Genomic DNA, 23,023 nt, shown 5'->3' with positions numbered 1-23,023 from the left:
GTTTTGCTGTTGTCGCTTGCATGAGAATGGATTTTGAGATACTAGTGACTAGTCCTTTAGGACAAGAGATCAGGGTGAACTAATTATATAAGGATTGTCCATTGGTGATCCACGGACATACATTCCTATCTGATTCGATTGAAATGCCCTTCAGAGATTATGATATCATCTTGGGCATGGATTGGCTAGCCAGGCATAACGCATTGATTGACTGTAGACTGAAGATAATGACTTTTTCTTTTCCCAAGTATGCAGATATAGTGATACATGGGGAGAGGCAGTTATTGCCATCTAATCTCATTTCAACTGCACTTGCTAGAAGAATGATTCGAAAGGGGTGTGAAGCTTATTTGGCTCATGTGATAGACACCCAAGTAAGGAGTCCAGAATTGAAGGATATCCCTACAGTGTGTGATTTCCCAGACATTTTTCCTGAAGAGTTGCCAGGATTGCTTCTGAAAAGAGAAGTGCAGTTTGAAATTGAGATGATGCCTGGTGTGGAGCTAATTTCTATCACTCCATATAGAATGGCACCTGCTGAGTTGAAAGAGTTGAAGGTGCAGTTACAAGAGTTGCTAAATAAGGGTTTCATTCGCCCTATTGTGTCACTTTGGGGAGCACCAGTTTTGTTTGTCAAGAAGAAGGATTGTACTCTCCGTCTGTGCATTGACTACAAACAGTTAAACAAAATAACGATAAAGAATAGATATCCTCTGCCACGGATAGATGATTTGTTCGATCAGTTGAAAGATGCAAATGTGTTTTCCAAAATTGATTTGAGATCGGGATACTATCAGTTGAGAGTGCAGGAGCAGAGTATTCCTAAAACTGCCTTTAGGACTCGCTATGGCCACTATGAGTTTTTAGTAATGCCATTCGAGTTGACTAATGCTTCAGCTCCTTTTATGGACCTGATGAACACTATCTTAAGGCCATATCTAGATCATTTTGTAGTAGTATTCATTGATGATATCCTGGTATATTCAAAAATGCAGAAGAGCATGATAGGCACTTGAGAATTGTGTTGCAGGCTTTGAGGGAGAAACAGTTGTATGCTAAACTATCTAAGTGTGAGTTTTGGCTGAAGAAAATTACCTTTTTGGGACATATTGTATCAGCAGAGGGTATCAAGATTGATCCCAGCAAGGTAGAAGCTATCCTTAATTGGAATCCACCCAGAAATGTTATAGAAGTTCGTAGTTTCCTCAGTTTGGCTGGTTATTATCACAGATTTGTGAAGGAATTCTCCATGTTAGCATCTCTACTAACTAAATTACTGCATAAGGATGTGAAATTTTAGTGGACTAATTAGTATCAAAAAAGTTTTGATGAGTTAAAAAGGTATTTAACTGAAGCTCCAGTCTTAACTTTACCTAATTCGGGTAAAGAGTACACCATATACGGTGATGCTTCTCATAATGGTTTAGGCTGTGTGTTGATGCAAGATAGAAACGTCATTGTCTATGCTTCACACCAGCTTAAACCACATGAGAGGAATTATCTTACTCATGACTTGGAGATAGCAGCAATAGTTTTTGCCTTGAAGATTTGGAGACACTACCTGTATTGAGAGAAATGCTACATATACACATATGCAAAAGTTTGAAGTATTTGGGCACACAAAAGGAGTTGAATTTGAGGTAGAGAAGATGGTTAGAATTGATAAAGACTATGATTGCTTGATTGACTACCAACCTGGGAAAGCAAATATTGTAGCGGATGCCTTAAGTCATAAGACCATGGCAAGCTTAAGAGTTTCACCTTTGTCCATGGTGCATGACTTAAGGGCATTACATGTAGACTTGGAAATTGATAATAATGGGCAGATAGTAGCTACTTGGCAAGTGAAGCCAACACTGATAGAATAGATCAAAACAACAACTTAGAATGATGAAAAGTATTTGAAGTTAATGGAAGAGGCTCGGGATGGCAAGAAATCAAAATTTTCAGTGAATGATGAAAGCTTACTGCTATATCAGGGTAGAATGTGCATTCTTAATGATGTTGAATTGAGGCAAATCATTTTGAAGGAAGCACATGACTCACCATTTGCTTCGCACCCTGGTGGAACCAAAATGTACAGAATTGTTAAAGAACACTATTAGTGGATGGGCATGAGGAAAGATATTGCACAATATGTGACCAAATGCCTGACTTGTCAGCAAGTAAAGGCAGAACACCAAGTGCCAGTAGCGTTGCTACAGCCATTGCCAATTCCCCAGTGAAAATGAGAGAGAATTACTATGGATTTTGTGATGGGACTTCCACGTACACAAAAAAATCATGATGTAGTTTGGGTTATTATGGATAGATTGACTAAGTTTGCATACTTTATGCCAGTGAGGATAGACTATAGCCTGGATAGACTGGCTAAGCTGTACATTGATGAAGTAGTGAGGCTGCATGGAGTGCCAGTGTCCATTGTGTCTGACAGGGACCCAAGATTCACTTCTAGATTCTGGGATAGTATTCAAAAAGCCTTGGGAACTAGATTGAATTTTAGCACAGCATTCCATCCACAGACAGACGGCCAGTATGAGAGAATCATCCAGATATTGGAGGATATGCTTCGGGCTTGTGTGATTGAGTTTGAAGGAAGTTGGGATACACATTTGCCTTTGATTGAATTTGCTTACAATAACAGCTATCAGTCAAGTATTAGAATGCCTCCATATGAAGCTCTATATGGCAGAAAATATAGAACTCCCTTGTGTTGGGATGAAGTGAGCGAGACAAAGTTGATTTGCCCTGAAGTTGTGCAGCAAACTGAGAAAAAGATTAAGATCATTTGAGACAGACCCAAGGTTGCATCAGATCATCAAAAGTCCTACATAAATTTGAAAAGAAGAGATATTAAGTATTCTATGGGTGACAAGGTGTTCCTGAAAGTTTTCCCTTGGAAGAAGATCATGAGATTTGGCAAAAAAGGAAAACCGATTCCTCGCTTCATTGGGCCATATGAGGTTTTGGAAAGAGTGGGTCCATTAGCATACAAAATTGCATTGCCTTTAGAGTTGGAGAAAATCCATAATGTCTTCCATGTCCCCATGTTAAGGAGGTATAGAGCAGACCCATCACACATTTTGCTAGTAGAAGAGATTGAAGTGAATCCAGACCTGACATATAATGAGGAACCCATAAGGATCTTGGCATATGAGGTGAAACAATTGAGGAATAAGTAGATATCACTGGTTAAAGTGTTGTGGAACCATCATTCAGGCTAAGAGGCTAAATGGGAACATGAAGAGGACATGAGTAGGCAACACCCACAGCTATTCAGAGACTGGCACCAGCTAAATTTCGAGGACAAAATTTTATTTTTAAGGAGGAGAGAATTGTAACACCCTCATACTAAGTAGTTCTGTACATTCTACTGTTTCGGTGATCAATGTCTGTTTAGACAGCTAGAATTTCTGGAACCATACTTAAATCACAAAGAGAAACCACAAATTAAACTAATAAAGATCAAATGAGGTTGTATGAAAATAAGAAAAATGAAGAACAAATAGGTTAAATGAGCCTAGGTCCCGGCGACGGGTGACCGACACGAGAAGTGACTGTGAGATCAGTTGCTACCCTAAATTCGTGTGGCATCTTATAGAGTCCTTAATGAAGGAATTATATAGAAATTATTGAAATTTGAAAATGAAAGAAATGAAAAGGGAATAAGTACACTTAAGTGAATCAGAACTTAAGGACTCATCGGGTATTATGGAAAAAGATGGACTACAACCCGATAAGGGGCATTTTGGTCAATTCACTTTAAGAGTTGACTTTTGATCTAAATGTCCAATTAAAATGAGTAAGACTAAAAGCCTAGAATGAAATTAAAAATATGAAGAGGTGCATGGAAAGGAAAAAAAGAAAGACAAAGGAATTAGGAAATTAAAATTTTTGTAATTATGACATCATAATAACATCACCATGACACAATTAAAATTATAATTTAAATTAATTAAATTATGGGATAAATATCCATATAAGAAGACAAGGAATAATTAAATAAAAAAAAATCTATCATCTTCTTCTCTCCCTCTTGGCCGACCACCCTTGCTCTCTCTCTCCTCCATTTTAACACACCTTCAAGCTTTGATTTTCTACCTTTCTTCCATAAATTCCCCACCAAATTAGTAGAAAACCTCTAATTGGACCTTGATTTAAAGAATGGGAGAAAGAAACTCAAGTGAATTGAAGAGTTTTAGAAGATAGGAAAATTGTCAATTAAGTTAAGTTAACTTTCAAGCTTAGCTATAGGTATATTACTTGAATTTAAGTTTAATTGAGTAGAAATAACATGAGAAATTGAAGAATCATACATGAATGGAAGACCATGAATTTCGGCCAGCCTTTTGAAGGATAGGGTTTTGATGTTTTAGCTTAATTAAACTTGATTTTAGTGTTGCATGGAGATGTATGTATGATTTATATGTTTGGAATTGATTGGATTTGTTGAAATTGAAGTTAAGCAATTATGGTTTTGGTGAAGTTAGGATTTTTATTGTATGAAGTGCAATTAGTGTTTATGATAGCAAATTATGGTCATTTGAAATGCCTTGAGTGTGAATTGACATTGTTTTGGTGAGGGAAGTGATGAATTGGATAGGGTGCATTAGGTCTGGAATTCTGGACACTTGAGTCTAGCACACTTAAAAGCTTATAAGTTAAGATACACAACTCCAATTGGTCTGAAACTAATTGGGAATGAAACCTAAGACATAATGCTCGAATTTTCATGGAGAAAGTCTGCCCAGAAAATGACCATAGGAAATGTTAATTTAGGCTTGAATTCGGGTTACCAAATCTGGACTGGAGAAAATGACCATATGAATAGTACTTAGTAAATTAGGCATAACTCACTCGAGAAAACTCCAAATTAGGTGATTCTTGAACCTATGGAATCTTGAGACATAGGAGAACAGTTCTTGTAACACCCCTATTGGCATAGCCTGGTATATTTCACTATTTCGGTGACCGGTGTCGGTCCGGATAATTAAGGGAATTAGAACCACATCTAAGACAACTAGATAAGCCCTGAACACAAATAATTAGTAATTGTCAATTAGTTAAGTATAAATAAGAAAAACAGTACACAAGAAGTTAAATGAGCCGAGAGTCACAGCGATGGGTGACCTTCTCGAGAAGGATTGCGAAGTCGATTTAAACTCAAATTTCGAACCGTAAAATGTGACGTCGCGGTCCTTAGGACTATTGCACAGTGGAAAAGAGAAAATCATGAAAAAGAATTATTAAACCGGTCAAATAATTAGGTCAGGGATCCAGAAGAAATATTGAATTATTTGCAAACTGGGTCGAATCGGCGAGGGGCAATTTGGTCAATTGACCCCTAGAGCTGACTACTGACCTAACTGTCAAATAAAATCGGAGGAAAGAAAATTTTGGAATCAAGAATTTAATTAAAGAACTAAAGAAAAATAAATGAAAAAGAAAAAAGGAAAAGAAATTGCATTAGTGACATCATCAAAATGACATAAGCTATGACATCAAAAATAAATTATATTTAATTAAAATTTGACAAGTCAAGAAAGGGATAAAATCAAAAATTGAAAAATAAATTTCACTTTTCTTCTTCCTTTAGCCGTAGCACTCTCACTACCTCTCTTTCTCCATGGTTTCCACCATTAAAGCTTGGTTTCAAGCTTGATTTTCATGCACATACCTTTAATTTCTCCCAAATTTCTTCATAAAACCTTGCTAATTCAAGTAGAAAAGAAGATTGGAGGACAAAGAAAAGGAAGAAATTGAAGATTTGGAAATTCAAAGTGAGGTTAGTAATCTAAACTTGAATATTTTAGTTAAATATTTATGTTCTTAGTTCAATTAACCTAGAAATATATTGAAAATGAAAAGAAAACATCTTTGGAGGACTATCTGAAAATTCGGCCAGCCTATGTAGGGGTATGATTTGCATGAGTTTGATTGAATAAAACATGTAGAAAGCTTGAATGAGTTGAGAAATTGTGTTTGTATGTTTGGAACTAATTAAATGTAACAAATCAAGTGAGTTAGGGTTTTGGCACCTAGGGTTTGGGAGACAAAATTTGGAGAAATGGTCAAATAGTGTGTTTGACCTTGTTTGAGCTGAAAAATGGTCATATGTGACCAATTGTGATGTGTAGGAAGTGTTGGAATTGAGTTTAAATTCGGATTGGTTATAGGCATTCTGCAGGCAGCAGGACTAATGTCCCTTTCAGGGACCAAAACTGAAAATTTACTGACCTAATTGGTGTGAGGCCAATTGGGAATGAAACTAGACACAAAATGACACATTTTTCATTTAGGAATTATGCCCAAAAAGTGACCATAGCATAGTGAACAAATTGGCCAAATCCGGATTGACCTGTACAAAAATGACTAAATGAACAGTGTTTGTTCATTTAGCCATAACTTGGGTTAGGCAGGTCTAAATGACCTAAAATTTTACTAGTAGAAAGCTGAGATATAGACCTAAAACTTTCATCAAGAACACAAACCCAAATTATGCCCTTAATTAAGTCATTTAGCCACCCAAATTTGGTAACCTAAAACTACTAGAACCCAGAATTTGCCAGAAAATCTGGGTTAGGCCAATCCGGCAGCCATGATTCAAATGGCTATAACTTGAGCTACAAAACTCCAAATGGAGTGATTCAAAAAGAGAAATAAATTTAAGACAATAAGGAACAATTTCTGTGAAGAAAACTTGGCCAAATTCTAATAGCAAAATGACTAATAGAACAGTATAAAATAGAACACCAAAATTGAAAATTTGTAATTTTGCCTAAAAGACTTGAGTTTTGAGAAAATGACCAAAACCAACAAGTTAAGTGACCAAAATGTGGTATGTGGGTATAATTGGATTTCTCATACCTATTAAGCATAAGAAAGTCAATATTTTGACTTGAATAGTATCGTGAATAGTAACTCAGAAATGAAAATTTCCAAAAATGTTAGTTTAAGCATATTTGGGCTAGAATTAAGTATTTATGAATTAATTATTGGATTTATTGTGAGATAAGATACTGAAACACTATAAATTGCATGTTTTAGCTGAAAGAGACCTGGAAAAGGATAGGGCAAACTGAGTCAAGGCCTAGAGGCGACTCACATCAGGTTTGTGCACAAAAATTTTAAAATTATAGTTTTCACAATGAAAACTGATTTGTTATACATTGTGAATGTGTTTTATTCATTATGAATTTCGAGAATGTTGTGTTGCCTATTTTACAATGGAAATTTGAAATGAAAATTATTTATTGATTTGTATGAAATATTTGACTAATATGGTTGTGAATTTGGTTATGGCCTTGGAAATTTTATTTGAGAATTTGTGTGTTGCCTACTTTAGAAATGGAGATTTGAAATGAAGTTTGTTTAATTGTTGTATCAATTATAATTGAACATCATAGTTTTAAATTGTTTTGATTCACACTTGGCATGACAGTCCATTATTATGTTCCTCCTACATTTATGGGGTGAGTTTAACTATTTTCCTCCCTCTTTGGCTTTCCAGTCAGGAGGTGAGTTTGGATGAGTACTCATTAGCTAGTTAGCCACCTCCCTCGTTGATTTCGATTAGTGGGGTGGATTTGCCTTGTCGTGGTGTACAACACAGCATGTTTGGAAATTTTGTGTCATGGTCTAAGTTGTGTTATTGATTAGCAACACTATGATTATTAAATTGTTTGATCAAATTTGTATTATATTAAGTTTTGAAATTTGTGAAATGTTTAAATTGTTATTTGTTATAAATGTGATTTGAAAAAAAATTGTAAAATGTGATTGTGAAATATTTGAACTATGAATTAATGACAAATATTTTATATTTTGCATTTTATATTTATTGTGCACCACTGAGTATTTTTATACTCAGCGATAGCTTTAACTTGCTGTCGCAGATAGAGAAAAGGACATAGCAGCAGAGTGAGCTGCTACAATCAGAGAGGAGCACAGTTGAAAAATTTTTGTACGGGTATTTGTCTATACACTGGTAGTTTAGTTTGATGTAAATATGATAGTATGCATATGTATCTTTGTAATTTGATCAGTTGTACAGATAAAATTGTAATAATATTATTTTGGATTTTCTTTCTGTATATTAAGATTGCGTATATAAAATTAATTTTAATGCCACGTTTATGAATGGAATTATTTTAACAATATTTTGAAAAGTGAATTTTGATTTAAATTGTGGTTCACTGTATTGTTGGGATGTTGTTGGAGATTGAGGTTGTGAAATGAAATTATTTGGAAGTGTTTTTTTTAGGCCTTTGAAGAACTGTTTTCTCCAAATAAAGACGGCACTCTGCCGAAATTTTTATAAAATTTGCAGAAAAATAAATATGGACAAAAATCTTAACTAGTTTTCAAACTTCAATTAAATGCCTTTATTTTCTACCAAATGCTCACCACTTCCAAAAAGTAAGAAAATAGTTTTAAAATCCCTTGTAGGGTACTTAATGAGTTATCGGTAGATGAAGTTCGGTAGTTCATTAGGTATTCTACGGGATTATGTTATGCCTTACAAAGGAGTAAGGTGTGACATGTTTAGAATTAAAAACAATTTAAATTAAGTTATTCAAATATTTTATGCAAAACACAATCGATTTCCAAAGTCAAATTTCCATTCTCAAAGTGGCAATACAATAGTTCTCAAAACCCATAATTAACACAATAATTTCACAATGCATAACTAAACAAATTTTCTATGAGAAAATGATAAATTAAGGAATTTTTGTGCACAAACCTAATGTGAGTCGCCTCTAGGCCTTGACTCAGTTTGCTCTATCCTTTTCCAAGTCTCTTTCAGCTGAAACACACAATTTATAGTGTTTCAGTATCTTATCTCACAATAAATTCAATAATTAATTCATAAATACTTAATTCTAGCCCAAATATGCTTAAACTAACGTTTTTGAAAATTTTCATTTCGGAGTTACTATTCACGACATTATTCAAGTCAAAATATTGACTTTCTTATGCTTAATAGATATGGGAAATCCAATTATACCCACATACCACATTTTGGTCACCTAACTTGTTGGTTTTGATCATTTTCTCAAAACTTAAGTCTTTTAGGCAAAATTGTAAATTTTCAGTTTTTGTATCCTATTTTGTACTGTTCCATTAGTCATGTTGCTGTTAGAATTTGGCCAAGTTTTCTTCATAGAAATTGTTCCTTATTGTCTCAACTTTATTTCCCTTTTTGAATCACTCCATTTGGAGTTTTGTAGCTCAAGTTATAGCCATTTGAATTATGGCTGCCGAATTGGCTTAACTCAGATTTTCTGGGCAAATTCTGGGTTCTGGCAATTTTAGGTCACCAATTTTGGGTGGCTAAATGACTTGGTTAAGGGCATAATTTTGGTTTGTGTTCTTCATGAAAGTTTTAGGTCTATATCTCAGCTTTCTACTGGTAAAATTTTAGATCATTTAGACCTGCCTAGCCCAAGTTATGGCCAAATGAACAAACACTGTTTATTTGGTCATTTTTTGTACAGGTCAAATTGCCTAATCCGGATTTGGCCAATTTGTTCACTATGCTATGGTCACTTTCTAGGCATTATTCCTAAATAAAAAATGTGTCATTTTGTGTCTAGTTTCATTCCCAATTGGCCTTGCACCAATTAGGTTGGTAAAGTTTCAGTTTTGGTCCCTGAAAGGGACCTTGGTCCTGCTGCCTGCAGAATGCCTATAACCAATCCGAATTTAAACTCAATTCCAATACTTCCTACACACCAAAATTGGTCATATACGACCGTTTTTCAGCTCAAACAAGGTCAAACACACCATTTGACCATTTTTCCAAATTTTGTCTCCAAAACCCTAGGTGCCAAAACCCTAACTCACTTGATTTGTTACATTTAATTAGTTCCAAACATACAAACACAATTTCTCAACTCATTCAAGCTTTCTAACATGTTTTATTCAATCAAACTCATGCAAATCATACCCCTACAAAGGCTGGCTAAATTTTCATATAGTCCTCCAAAGATGTTTTCTTTTCATTTTCAATATATTTCTAGGTTAATTGAACTAAGAACATAAATATTTAACTAAAATATTCAAGTTTAGATTACTAACCTCACTCAAATTTTCCAAATCTTCATTTTCTTCCTTTTCTTTGTCCTCCAATCTTCTTTTCTACTTGAATTAGCAAGATTTTATGAAGAAATTTGGGAAAAATTAGAGGTATGTGCATAGAAATCAAGCTTGAAACCAAGCTTCAATGGTGGAAACCATGGAGAAAGAGAGGCAGTGAGAGTGCTACGGCTAAAGGAAGAAGAAAAGTGAAATTTATTTTTCAATTTTTGATTTTATCTCTTTCTTTGACTTGTCAAATTTTAATTAAATATAATTTGTTTTTGATGTAATAGCTTATGTCATTTTGATGATGTCACTAATGCAATTTCTTTTCCTTTTTCTTTTTCATTTATTTTTCTTTAATTCTTTAATTAAATTCTTAATTCCAAAATTTTCTTTTCTCCTATTTTATTTGACAGTTAGGTCAGGAGTTAGCTCTAGGGGTCAATTGACCAAATTGCCCCTCGCCGGTTCGACCCGGTTTGCAAATAATTTAATATTTCTTCCGGATCCCTGACCTAATTATTTGACTGGCTTAACAATTCTTTTTTGTGATTTTCTCTTTTCCACTGTGTTCGCAATAGTCCTAAGGACTGCGGCGTCACATTTTATGGTTCAAAATTTGAGTTTAAATTGACTTCGTAATCCTTCCCGAGAAGGTCACCCATCGTTGTGACTCTCGGCTCATTTAACTTCTTGTGTACTGTTTTTCTTATTTATACTTAACTAATTGACAATTACTAATTATTTGTGTTCAGGGCTTATCTAATTGTCTTAGATGTGGTTCTAATCCTCTTAATTATCCGGACCGACACCGGTCACCAGAATAGTAAAATATACCAGGCTATGCCAATAGGGGTGTTTTAGTTTTTATGAAGACCATGAAGCCAAATTATGAATCTAAGTTAATCAAATTGTTAGATAAGTTAGTCTAGCCACACTGCCCTGATTCTGGACTAACTTGGAAATCCTGAACAATTAGCTATCCGACCAGTTTTAGCGAAATTGCCGTAACTTGGGCTATAAAATTGTAAATGTAGTAATTTCAAAGCCAAAATTCTCATAAGACATAGAACTAAAAACTTTATGTTTTGACCAGAATCCAGTTTTTAGGGCAAAGTAGGGGAATTGTTAGGGTAAGTCAAGAATGCCAAATCTAGAATTCCTGCACCTTAGCCAAATTGCGCTGTGACCTCTGAATGGTTATCAGGCCATAACTTCCTCTACAAAACTCCAATTGAAGTGATTCAAAATGATTTGAAAACCTAAGACAAAGTCCTAAAACATTATTTTAGGGACCAAGGTCAAATTATGACCTTAAGATGCCTGGATATAGAATTAAATTTTAAGATACAAATCTGGAAAATATGGAATTTTAGGATATGGCACCCAGAATAGTGTTTTGTAAATTGGCCATAACTTGAGATCCAGAGCTCCAAATTGAGTGATTCAAAAAGGAAAATAAAACTAAGACATAGAAGAATAACTTTTATTGAGATCACCCCCTCCCCCCCCCCCCCCCCCCCCCCCCAAAAAAAAAAATGATTGGAATTAGGTTGAATTTGGGCTCTAAAGTCAGGTTTCAAATCTGCCCTGAGTCTAGAATCAACTAAAACTTGTGAATTTATTAGAATTTTGTTTAGTTAACTATGAATGGAACTTAGAATGAGTATTAAAGCTTGGTAATTGTGTGATTTCAGTGGATAAAGAGACTTCTAAGGAAGGGAAGGCTTAAGACACAAATAAAGAGATTCATTGAAGGTTTATGCACAACTATACTACTCTTTTGTTTTAAAAATTGAAATTGAATTGAATGAACTTTGAATGTGTCAATTATGTTTTCTCTTATTATATATGAGAATTTTGTATTTTGCTTTGAAAACTTTGAATTGTGAAATGAATTAATGATTATGGAAAAGACGGATGTTGGCTATAAATTTTATTGTAGCAAGGGGGTGAGCCGATTTTGAATGTCTTTAGAAGTATTTTGAGAAATTATATGCCGCCAACCCTATAAGGGGAATTTGATGAATGAAATGTGTTTATTTGATTTGCAATGTGATTCTTTGAATGGAAATTATTTGAATTTATTTTAAAACCATAGTTAACATGGCAATGTGATTTGTATTCCTCATTAGCTTGCCTAGTGAGATGATATTTGATGTAATCTCCTCCACTTGTGGGTTTGAGCTTCCCTCTCTGGCTTGCCAGTTGAGGTTGATTCGGATGAGTACTCATATACCTAGCTAGCCTTTTGTGTCCCCCTTTAGCCTTAGTTATTGGGGTGAGATTGCTTTGTTGTGGTGTACAACACGACATTGATTGAAAATTTTGTGTCATGGCTCTAACTGTGTGAATTGTTGGCAACACCCTTAAATTGTGAATATTTTGGATAAAATGTGATTGAAATAAATGATTTACAATTATTGAAATTTGTGATTTCGGTTTCATGAATTGTGCTAAATTTGAATATATTTCAAATTCCTTATTTTGATTTGATAAACTATGTCTTATATTGTGTTTTAAAAATTTAGTTGTGCACCACTAAGTGAAATACTCAGCGATAGCTTCTTTATGCTGTCGTAGGTAAAGAGAAGGGTACAGCAGTAGAGTGAGCTGCTTGGAGCTGTTAAAGATCACTTTCGGGTATACATATTAGGTATATCCTTTATAGATTTATTTTGATGTAAATTCGCCTGTATGTATATAAAAGACAAATGAGCAGTTGTATAAATGAAATTATAATGATATTTTGATATCTTTTGGGTTGTAAATTTGTATATGAATATTTCTTTTGATTTGTAAATGAGATAAGTATATTTTCTTAATGTTGGTTGAATGAAAGGAAATTACTTGAGCTTGATTGAATTCAAATTGTGCATAATATATTTTTATAGATTGATTTTCAACAGGTTTAAAATTTGGTTTATTTAAATTATAGCCACTACCATGCGGTTGTTCCGCAGAAATTTTCTTAACTTTTAAAAATATTTAATTTATTCTTTAACTAAAAGTGTATTTGATTTGCCTAAAATTCCTTGTAGTATGTTTAATGGGTTATCGGTAGGCGAAGTTCGATAATTTATTAGGTATACTAAGGGATCATATTATACCTTACGGAGGGATAAGGTATGACATACCTTATTTGTAGAAACAAATTGCTCTAAAACTCGTTTAAAATGAGAGCCTCTAAAAATTAAGAAATAGACCAAACTTGTATATACACAAATACACACTCATTTGTCCTTTTGTCACTCCTTACAAATAACTTGTAAGGCTCTTATGTTTATTACTCAAAGTGTACCAACATTTTGGCTAACAAATTAATCTTTTCATGCATATAACTGTTAAGAAGAATTGCATTTCTTCATTCAGTTATATCTTTTAGCTAATGGACACAAATCTTAATATGGATACAGCTCTTTATATGGTTTTAGTACAATTTGAAATTTATCACAGAACGATCCATAGTTTAGTTTTTTTTAAATATCCAAAAAACCCTTGAAATTTCTTTCTAAGGTTCAACACTATGGTTGCTAGCATATCTTATGTGGCGTGGGGGTTCATGTGCCATTAGGTTAAAGATTATCTACTAGAATCGCATAAGGTGCACTAAGTAATGCCCAGAAAAAATAGTGGAGTCACATTGGTCTCACTTAAGTATCACTTTCTTAGATAATATTTCCTAGACATGCAATTTATACAATCTTAATAGGATTAAGTCTACTGGTAAGCACCGTCTTCCCATACCACTGTCATGGTACTAAGAATTTATTCCACAAAGGTATAGATAGACAGGAGTTGCTACTGGAATAATAACTAGACACATTCATTATTTCTTTTGAGGGACATCTAATTGAGGTATCAATTTTCGATAGGGTCATGGATGGTAACTTAATTCTTGCAGAGATTCCATAACCATCATCACCATAGACCAATGTCTATGTTCGGGATAGTTTAAGCATATCCCTCCAGGATAATAGCCAAAATAGAATTTTAGACAATAAATTTTAAAATTCTCCTAAGAATAAATTACTGAATAATAATATTGATTGCGGGTAGAAATGAAGAGAAAAGAAGAGATAAAAGAGAAACTTTAATAGATTTATATTCTAAACTGCTTTTTATAAAGCATTTCTTACTCTTCAAACATATAGAACAGCTCACTTTATCTATTAGAATAATTATATATATTCACTTATACCTTTTAGAACAGAAATAATTGTTCACTTTGTATCTCTTAGAATAATTACATTTATTCACTTATACCTCTTAGAACAAATACAATCGTTCACTTTGTATCTCTTAGAATAATTATATTTATTTACTTATACCTCTTAGAAGAGATTTAATTATTGGTAATAATCATTTCATTTTCATGCCTTTTAATGAACAGACATAACTCTTTCAATTATGAGACAACTTTTCCTATCACTAACTATTTCTAACAATATCCTCCACTTTGTTAGTGAGAAACACAATCAACACGAATTAATATTTATGCATACAAAAGGTGTCTTTAAACTTATGCACATAAATCTTATTAACTTCTTTAACACATTCACCGTGAGCTTTAGCATCGTATTATAGCCTTATATTTCTTTTAATTATAAGCATGTCATTAATATAAGACAAATTATGATATAAAAAACTTTTTAAATGTGCAAGTGTTTCTGAATCTATTTAAGGAAAAAGTCTTATGTAGTATGCAAAAATTTCTTCCGATAAACATTCAAACTAGGAGTAAGTTTTGCTATTATTCCTTCTATTTGCAATGACTTAGGAACCATCACTTTCAAATTCTTAAGTTTTTAAACAAAGATACGTGATTCATGGAAGGATATGTTACTTATCGATAATAGACATATTATTAACTATTTGGAATTCAAAAATATTTTATGATAAGAAATTTATTCATACCTTTTTTTTCTGTGTTGTATTTGAACTCCAGCGAATTTCAAATTTCCTTTGGAAACTTGACAGAAGTAAATAGATCATACAGCCTATCTGACAAGTTGTTGAGAATATGACCTCTGCACAGCAATTCATCTTCTTCATTTTTTTATCTTCTTTCACCTTTTCAGCGAATATAATTTGTTCCTTTAAAACGGTCCAGTTTTATGAACTCTTGATTCATCACAGAAATAGCCTTCAACGCCATTGCGATTAATACCTTAAAATTGTTGAGGCAGCGGGTGTAGAATAGGCTTCGAGGTGTGATGAATCACTATCTTTAGGGTATTAATTACCTCCACTAAATTGCTGTAAGGTTATGACAATATACCTCTAAGATACAACAAAGCCTAAAATCTACAAACAGCATCTCTTGAAGATTTCCCTTGAGAACTCTTTATACAAACCGTATTTAGAGAGACTAAAAGAGAAGAAGAAGAAGAAGAAATAGAAATAGTATATATCTGAATTAAAAACTCATCCATATTTATAGATGATGGAAAGTCATGTCACCTATTCTAGACAAACATATCTGTTTATTTTCAACAGACATAACTGTTCATTTAAATCAATATATCTTCTAACAGATGTGATTATATTCGTTCATTAAAAGGCACATCTTCTAACAGTTATAACTGTTTATATGTAATAGACATGTCTATTTATTAACAGACACATCTACCTGTTAACAAACACATCTGTTCGTAATTTATTTACGAGAATTAAAATAAGATAACTATTTTATTTCAGATACATACGTGCCAAGTGTCATAACAGAATAATATATATATATATATATATATATATATACACTCACTTCTTCCATTTTGTGTATTACAATAATGTGAGAATTCTTTCTCTCTCTATTATCTAACATACAAGCTATTTATAACACGTACATCCTTGCAAATACTCTCAACTCAATCGCCATATTTTTTTGTGTGGAAAGGGATTGGAAAGAAACCAAACTGCTCCAGTTGTTCAAGTAAAATTGGATCATACTGACGTTAAAAAGCCACGGGATGTCCACATGTACATAATAAATCAAGAGGAAATCATAATCCAACTTTCAATTACTCTTCATAAACTACCAAGTAATTGATTCAATCCATCATAACATCCGCCTTCATGTGCTTCTTATAGCCCCAAGATTGTGTAAGTCTTTGGGAGGCGGTAGGCAACGCAAATCACCTCTATCTCTTCCAGAGTCGACGCGGGGGCAATAATGGATACTCTGACTTGGTGTTCACTAGTTATTTGTTGCCTTTTAGATTGTGCAGATGGTTCCACAAATTGTAGAGTGCTCTTAGTTTGGATGGTTGCATCAACTTGAGTTCTGGAGGCACCCACTTTATTAGGAGGTGATGGTGTCATAATTATTACGAGAGGTGACGACGATGTTAGTCCGAGTGAAGAGGAAGAAGTTCGATTAGCAAAGACTTCCCCACTTCCACAGTTTCTAGAGATTCCATAGGCGAGCTCATCATGAAGAAAAAGCATGGTAGAAGATTAAGGATGAAAAAAAAATAAACGGTTAATACCTTAAAATAGTCAACATGCAATATTTGATTTAAAGCATGAGAACGAACAAAAGGCAATATGACTGCCACAGAAAGTGAAAATGACCAATAAAGGATGTAAATGGTTATTTATATCTAATGGGTTATGAATGCTAACATTTTGAAACTTGAAAAGGTGTGTCTTGGGAGCTTAATAGATGTAACATGAGCTTGAGGTTGATAGCTATTTCGACCTTTTGGGGGGAGGGGGACTAATGATATAGCATACCCAAAACACTAGTTTGAGCATCCCCAGCACCCAAGAATCCAACAAGAACCATTCAAGGTTCAGACCTTTGATCAAGATTCAAATATCGGTATGATTCGGTTATCGAGTTATGGTTCGAACATCGTAATGTTAGCCTAATTGAATGACTGAAAGTTAGTCTCCTAATCCAATGCCAACTCTTATCAACAGAGAATAAATATCACACGTTATTTGTGACTTCGAATCCCAATCAAACTAGAATATCTGTCAAATAGGCGTCCTTAACTACTACACTCATAATCCAATAAGGGTCTATTCCGATGCCAATGATTTTAAGCTAACTTTATTTTATTATTATTATCTTTATTAAATCAATTTTAAGCTAACTTTATTTTATAATAAAATGAATTTATTTTTATATATCAACATTATGTTATTAAAATATTATATCTCGGCATAAAAAAAGTATATTGACAATAAATTATTAATCTATTTTAGTAATATTTCTTGCGCCTCTTTTTTTTTTTTTATGTAAATACTCTTTGAAATAATATTGCAATTATTATTCTTATCTAAAATAATATATATAAATTTTTTTATAATATCTATTTAGAGTGGTTAGTCTATTATATATAATTAAGTTTACTTTACTCCTAAATTTCGATATAATTTACAATACATTTAATTTTTTTAACAAATAAAAAATATTTTAAAACAATGTGCATATACATTATTTTTATATATATACTAAACCTATTATTATAAAAAATAGTGTTTTTAATGGTTAATTAAGTTACTTTTTTAAAAAGTATTATTATTATTATTATTATTATTATTATTATTATTATTATTATTATTATTACACTTCACAATTAAATATTTTTAATAATAAATTATATTTTATTCATTGTTATTATAATAAGTAAATAATAAATATTACATTATTAATATTAGTTGGTTTTAATCTAAACTATATACACATGACAATGTAGTGAATTATTAAAATTGAATTTCAATTGAATAGATTAAATGGTTTCAATGTAACACCCCTACATGCATGGTCCTGTGTAAATCACTGTTACGGTGACCGGTGTCAGTCCGGACAAGTAAGAGGATTAGAATCATATTTAAGTCACTGAGAAAAGCTCTGAATGAAAATAAATAGTGATTACCAGAAGGTTAAGTATAAATAAGAAAAATATAGCATAAAAAGCTAAATGAGCTGGGGGTCACAGCGATGGGTGACCGCACCGGGAAGTGACTGCAAGATCAGTCAAAACCCTAATTTCGTATGGGACATTATGACACCGCAGTCTTAGAAAAAATTGTGAAGCTAAGGGAAATGTGAAAATCACAAAAAAAGGTGAGAATCAGATCAAATAATTAGATCAGGGTTCCGGAAGAAACACTGAATTATTGGCAAACCGGATTAGACTGGCGAGGGGCAAATTGGTCAATTCACCCCTAGAGGTGACTCATGACTTAACTGTCCAATAAAATGTGAGAAATTAAAATTGTGAAATATATAATTAAATTGAATAAGTTATGAAAAACCAAAAGAAAAGAAAAGAAAGTAAAAGAGATTTATGACATCATCAAGTGACATAAGCATGACCTAAAAACATAATATAATTTTGGAATTTTTAAAATTATTGATAATTAACACATAAAAGTAAAAAATGGAATTGAAAAGTAAAAATCTCTTCTTTCATCTTCCTTGGCCGGCCAACATATCTTTTTCCTCTCTCTCTTATCTTTTTTCTTTCTCCATTTTTAAAGCTTGAAAGCTTGAAAATTTTCAAGTGCCTTCCATAATTCCCTTAAATTGCAACATAAAATCTTGAAATTTTACCTTGGGTTAAATATTGAAATTGGAAGAAAGAAGAAATTTTAAGAGTTTGAAGAGATTGAAGAGCTCTATTTAAGGTAAGTCTCTCTCTTAGTTTAAATTAAGTTATATGCTTTGAAAATGAGTTGAATAGCTAGTAAATGGCTTAAAAATTGAAAGAATTATGTAAGTAGAGAGAGAGACAAGAATTTTGGCCAGCCATAGAGGGTATGAAATTGATGTGTTTTCCTTCAATTAATTATGTATGCAAATTTAATTGAGTATGTATATGTTAATAGAACACTTTAATTTCATGGATTGTGCAAATTAGACAATTAGGGTTCTTGACCCATAGGGTTTTGGGGGAAAAAATGAGAATTTAGTAAATTGATGTACTTTGACCTAAGTGAGGTTCAAAATGGTTAATTGGAGTCAATTGACATGTGTTTGAATATTTCGAATTGGATTGGAAATGGAATGTGATGCCGTCCCACATTGGGCAATTTGACCTAGGTCTCTTTCAGGGACCAAAACTGTAATTCTGCCACCCCAATTGGTGTGAGGCCAATTGGATATGAAAGTATACACATAATGCCACAATTTTTGTGCAGAAACCCTGCCCTGAAAGTGACTCTAAGTTAGTGAATAATTAGGTCAAACCCGGAATTGGTAGACTGCCACTGTACAAAAATGACCAAATAAACAGTATTCGTTCATTTGGCCATAACATGGTTTAGGAAGGTCCAAATAACTTGATTTTTGAACCATTAGAAAGCTACGACATAGCACTACAACTTTCATAAAGAAAACCAACCCAAATTCTGCCCATAACCAAGTCATTTAGCACCCAAAGTTAGTTTCCCAAAACTGCCAGAACCAAAAACTTGACCAGAATTCTGGGTAGATACCAATCCGGCTAGCCTTAGGAAAATGGCAATATCTTGAGTTACAAAACTCCAAATGGAGTGATTCAAAAAGAAAATTAAATCTAAGATAATAAGGAACAACTTTGATAAAGGACACTTAGCCAATTTCCCATACCAACCAGACCAATGAAACAGTAGAAAACAGTGACCCAAAATTGAATTTTTGGATTTGTACCTAGGGAAATTATAAATTGAATTGACAATCAATGCCAACAAAAATTGACACCCAAAATGTGGTTTATGAGTGCAATTAAAAGTCAACATTTTGACTTGAATAGTACAATAAATAGTGACCCAAAATGCAAAATTCAAAGAATACAATTTTTAAGCAAATTTAAGACTACAATTAAGTAGGCATGAAATAAATTAATGGATTAATTATGACATATGATACTGAAACATTGTAAATTATGTATTTCAGTTGAAAAAGAGACTGGAAATGGATCTTCAAGGAAAAATCGAAAATTGTAGTAAATTAGTCGACAAAGAGGTTTGTGCACAACTAGTTTTAAATTGTTAAAGTTTTGCATATTTTATTTGATTAAAGGATTTTAGTTTCTTTATGTATTATGTTTACCAATTATTGAATTTATTTAAATGATTATTGAAATGTGTTATGATATAAATGAGTTTAGTTGTGGGAAAATGATTAAGTTATGATTTTATTTTTGATATGGATTGAATGAATTCAGTTTTAGAAATTTGTGATTAAAATGGGATTTGCATGGAAAAAAAATTGATGTTTTGAATTGTGATGGGCATAAAAATTATTGGATATTAAAATTGACATCGAATTAAATTGTGTTGTGATTTATGCTCACAAAGAGATTTATGATATTGTTTTATATCTCACTATAAATGTTTGACTAGGTTATTAACCGTCTCTCTCATTTGTTGAGAAGACAATGGAGTTAGCTTTGTTTTGATTACCATGGTACGTGCACAGGCTTAGATTTTCCTCTTATTAGAGGTTATATCTAAGTTTTTCATTGGCCCTTTTGAAAGTTTCATTATTGTAGTGTGTACTGTGCACGATGATTCGATCTCCCCGACCATAGGGAGTTAGAATCCCGATTCGACCTCCCTGACCATAGGAAGTTAGAATCGCCCCGAAGATGGCCCTTACGGATTAGTCTTGCATAGTTAGTGAGATAAAGAATGAGTTTTGAATAGTAAGAATTGTGATTTCAAATGAGATTTATGCATAATTGATTTTATTAAAATTAAGATTTGTTTCCATAAATTACTGGAATTACTTTAAATGTTCAGTTATGATTTGATAAATTAAAATTCTTGAGCAGAGTCATTTTAACAAATGATTTATTTTATTGGCAACTTATATTTTGATTTTGGAATTTTGATTGAATTTCAAGATTTCCAAATTCTTTGCTAAAATTTTGGCAAGGTATCGTATATTATGTTTTAAATTATAGTTGTGCACCACTGAGTTCACCACTCAGCGATAGCTTTGTATGCTGTCACAGGTGAAAGTAAAGATAGAGCAGCCGCATGAGATTTTCGGTAGCTGCGCCTTGAAGACTCGTTGGGATTAGCTTCGGGTATGCTTCGGCTATATTAGAGGTATACCCTTGTTCATTAGATTTTGATGTATATAATTATATGTATGTAAATTGTTTGAGCAGTTGTACAAGAACTTTTATTATTTTATTTTGGGTATATAATTAAAATGCAAATTATTGTAATATTCAAATTTATTTCTGAGTTTTGTAATTAATGTAAATAATTAAATTTTTGTATTTTGTTAATGATAAATTATCTCCTTTTCTGAAATGAGATGTTCAGTGTTGGTTTAAAAATGTGCTAAGTTGATTGCTGCAAACGATTTATTCATTGTTGGGATTGAATTGTGAGGAGAAATGAATTTTATTGAAGTTGTGGTCGAGTAAAAATATTGGAAGTGTGTTTCTTTTCAGGTTTTGAAGAACTGTTTTCTCAAAATACAGCCGGCACTCTGTCGAAATTTTGAAAAAAATTCGTAACACCAGATTTTAATCTAGGATTTGATCCATGACCAAAATTTCAAATAAAGGCTTTTTAATAAATATTCAACGTTCCACCACTATAAAAATGATCAGAAATTGTTTTAAAATCCCTTGTAATATATTTAATGGGTTACTGGTAGACGAAGTACGGTAATTCATTATGTGTACTACGGGATCATGTTATGCCTTACGAAGGTATAGGGTGTGACATTCAATAACTATTGATTGATAATAACTTTATTTATTATAAAATGTAAATATATTATTTAATATTATTGTTACGACCCGGCTAGGAGGACGTAACCAGCGCTAGGGAATGGGTCAACTTAAGGCTGCCAGAACCCATAGCAAGTCTAAGACTAAAAAATTTGACCTTTTAAAGGCTCACATAATTGCTCTGGAACTTTCCTTAAAGTCACTCACATTACTGCTTTGGAACTTTCCTTAAAGTCTAAGGGAGGTTCTTTCCTCCCTAAGACTCGGACTTATTAGAGAGAGCTTAAAACTTTAAGGCATTATGCAAATATTTCTTTTTCTATTTCTATCTTTCATTATCATTATTATTATACTAAACTTTATTTGTACAAAACTAAGTTCTTTCTGCAACCTTTATATGACTGCTATAAATCACATAACTTCCTTTGAATTGTTTCCCTAGGAAGAGCAAGCTATAGACCTTTATTTTCTTATCTCTATTACAGCTATTCATCATTTTCATACATAAACTTTGGAAAAGCTCCACTTAAGAAGCCTATTTTCATAGTCCAAGCATTTTAACTTTAACTGTATCCTATTAGTCACACTAACTTTACTTCTTTGTGCACATTAAGTATACCCTGGATGTAGGAATACCCAAGAGAGTCATTTATTATCCCAGTAGACTTTCATTGAATTTCTCAAATTTAGTGTGATTAATAAGACAGTTCTTTACTCTGTTTTCATTATATAATTCATGCATCATACCTCAATTAACTGTAGAGAAGGCTTGACCGGTTGGTCTTACCCTTCTAACATTTCTTACTTTCCTATTTACAGCTATTTCTTTTAGGGCACTCCACCTTCCCTTCATATACTTATTCATATACATCTTATACATTCAACATTTATCATGCCCTTTCCATTTCATTATAAAGGAAATAACTCACTACACATGCATTTAAACAACCTACTAGCAAGCATATGGTTATGATTTCATCATACATGAGACATACATGTCCATACCACAAGCATAAAACATATAATCATAATACCTCAAAAATATTCAATTTACATGACACCAAGACATGCCATAAATACATACTTCTATACTATTAATACATTTGTACATAACATGCTGACTACTAACACTATTATAACATATGTTCTTCTAACAGGTCATAACCACTCCTAGATTCTTATGCTCCTACTACCTGCAAAAATTGTTTTGGTTGGGGAGAGGGGTGAGCTGGGAGGCTCAGTAAGCATGA

This window comes from Hevea brasiliensis, chromosome 11 (genome assembly GCF_030052815.1).
Source record: "Hevea brasiliensis isolate MT/VB/25A 57/8 chromosome 11, ASM3005281v1, whole genome shotgun sequence".
NCBI lineage: Eukaryota > Viridiplantae > Streptophyta > Magnoliopsida > Malpighiales > Euphorbiaceae > Hevea > Hevea brasiliensis.
Note: the sequence above shows the minus strand (reverse complement) of the source record.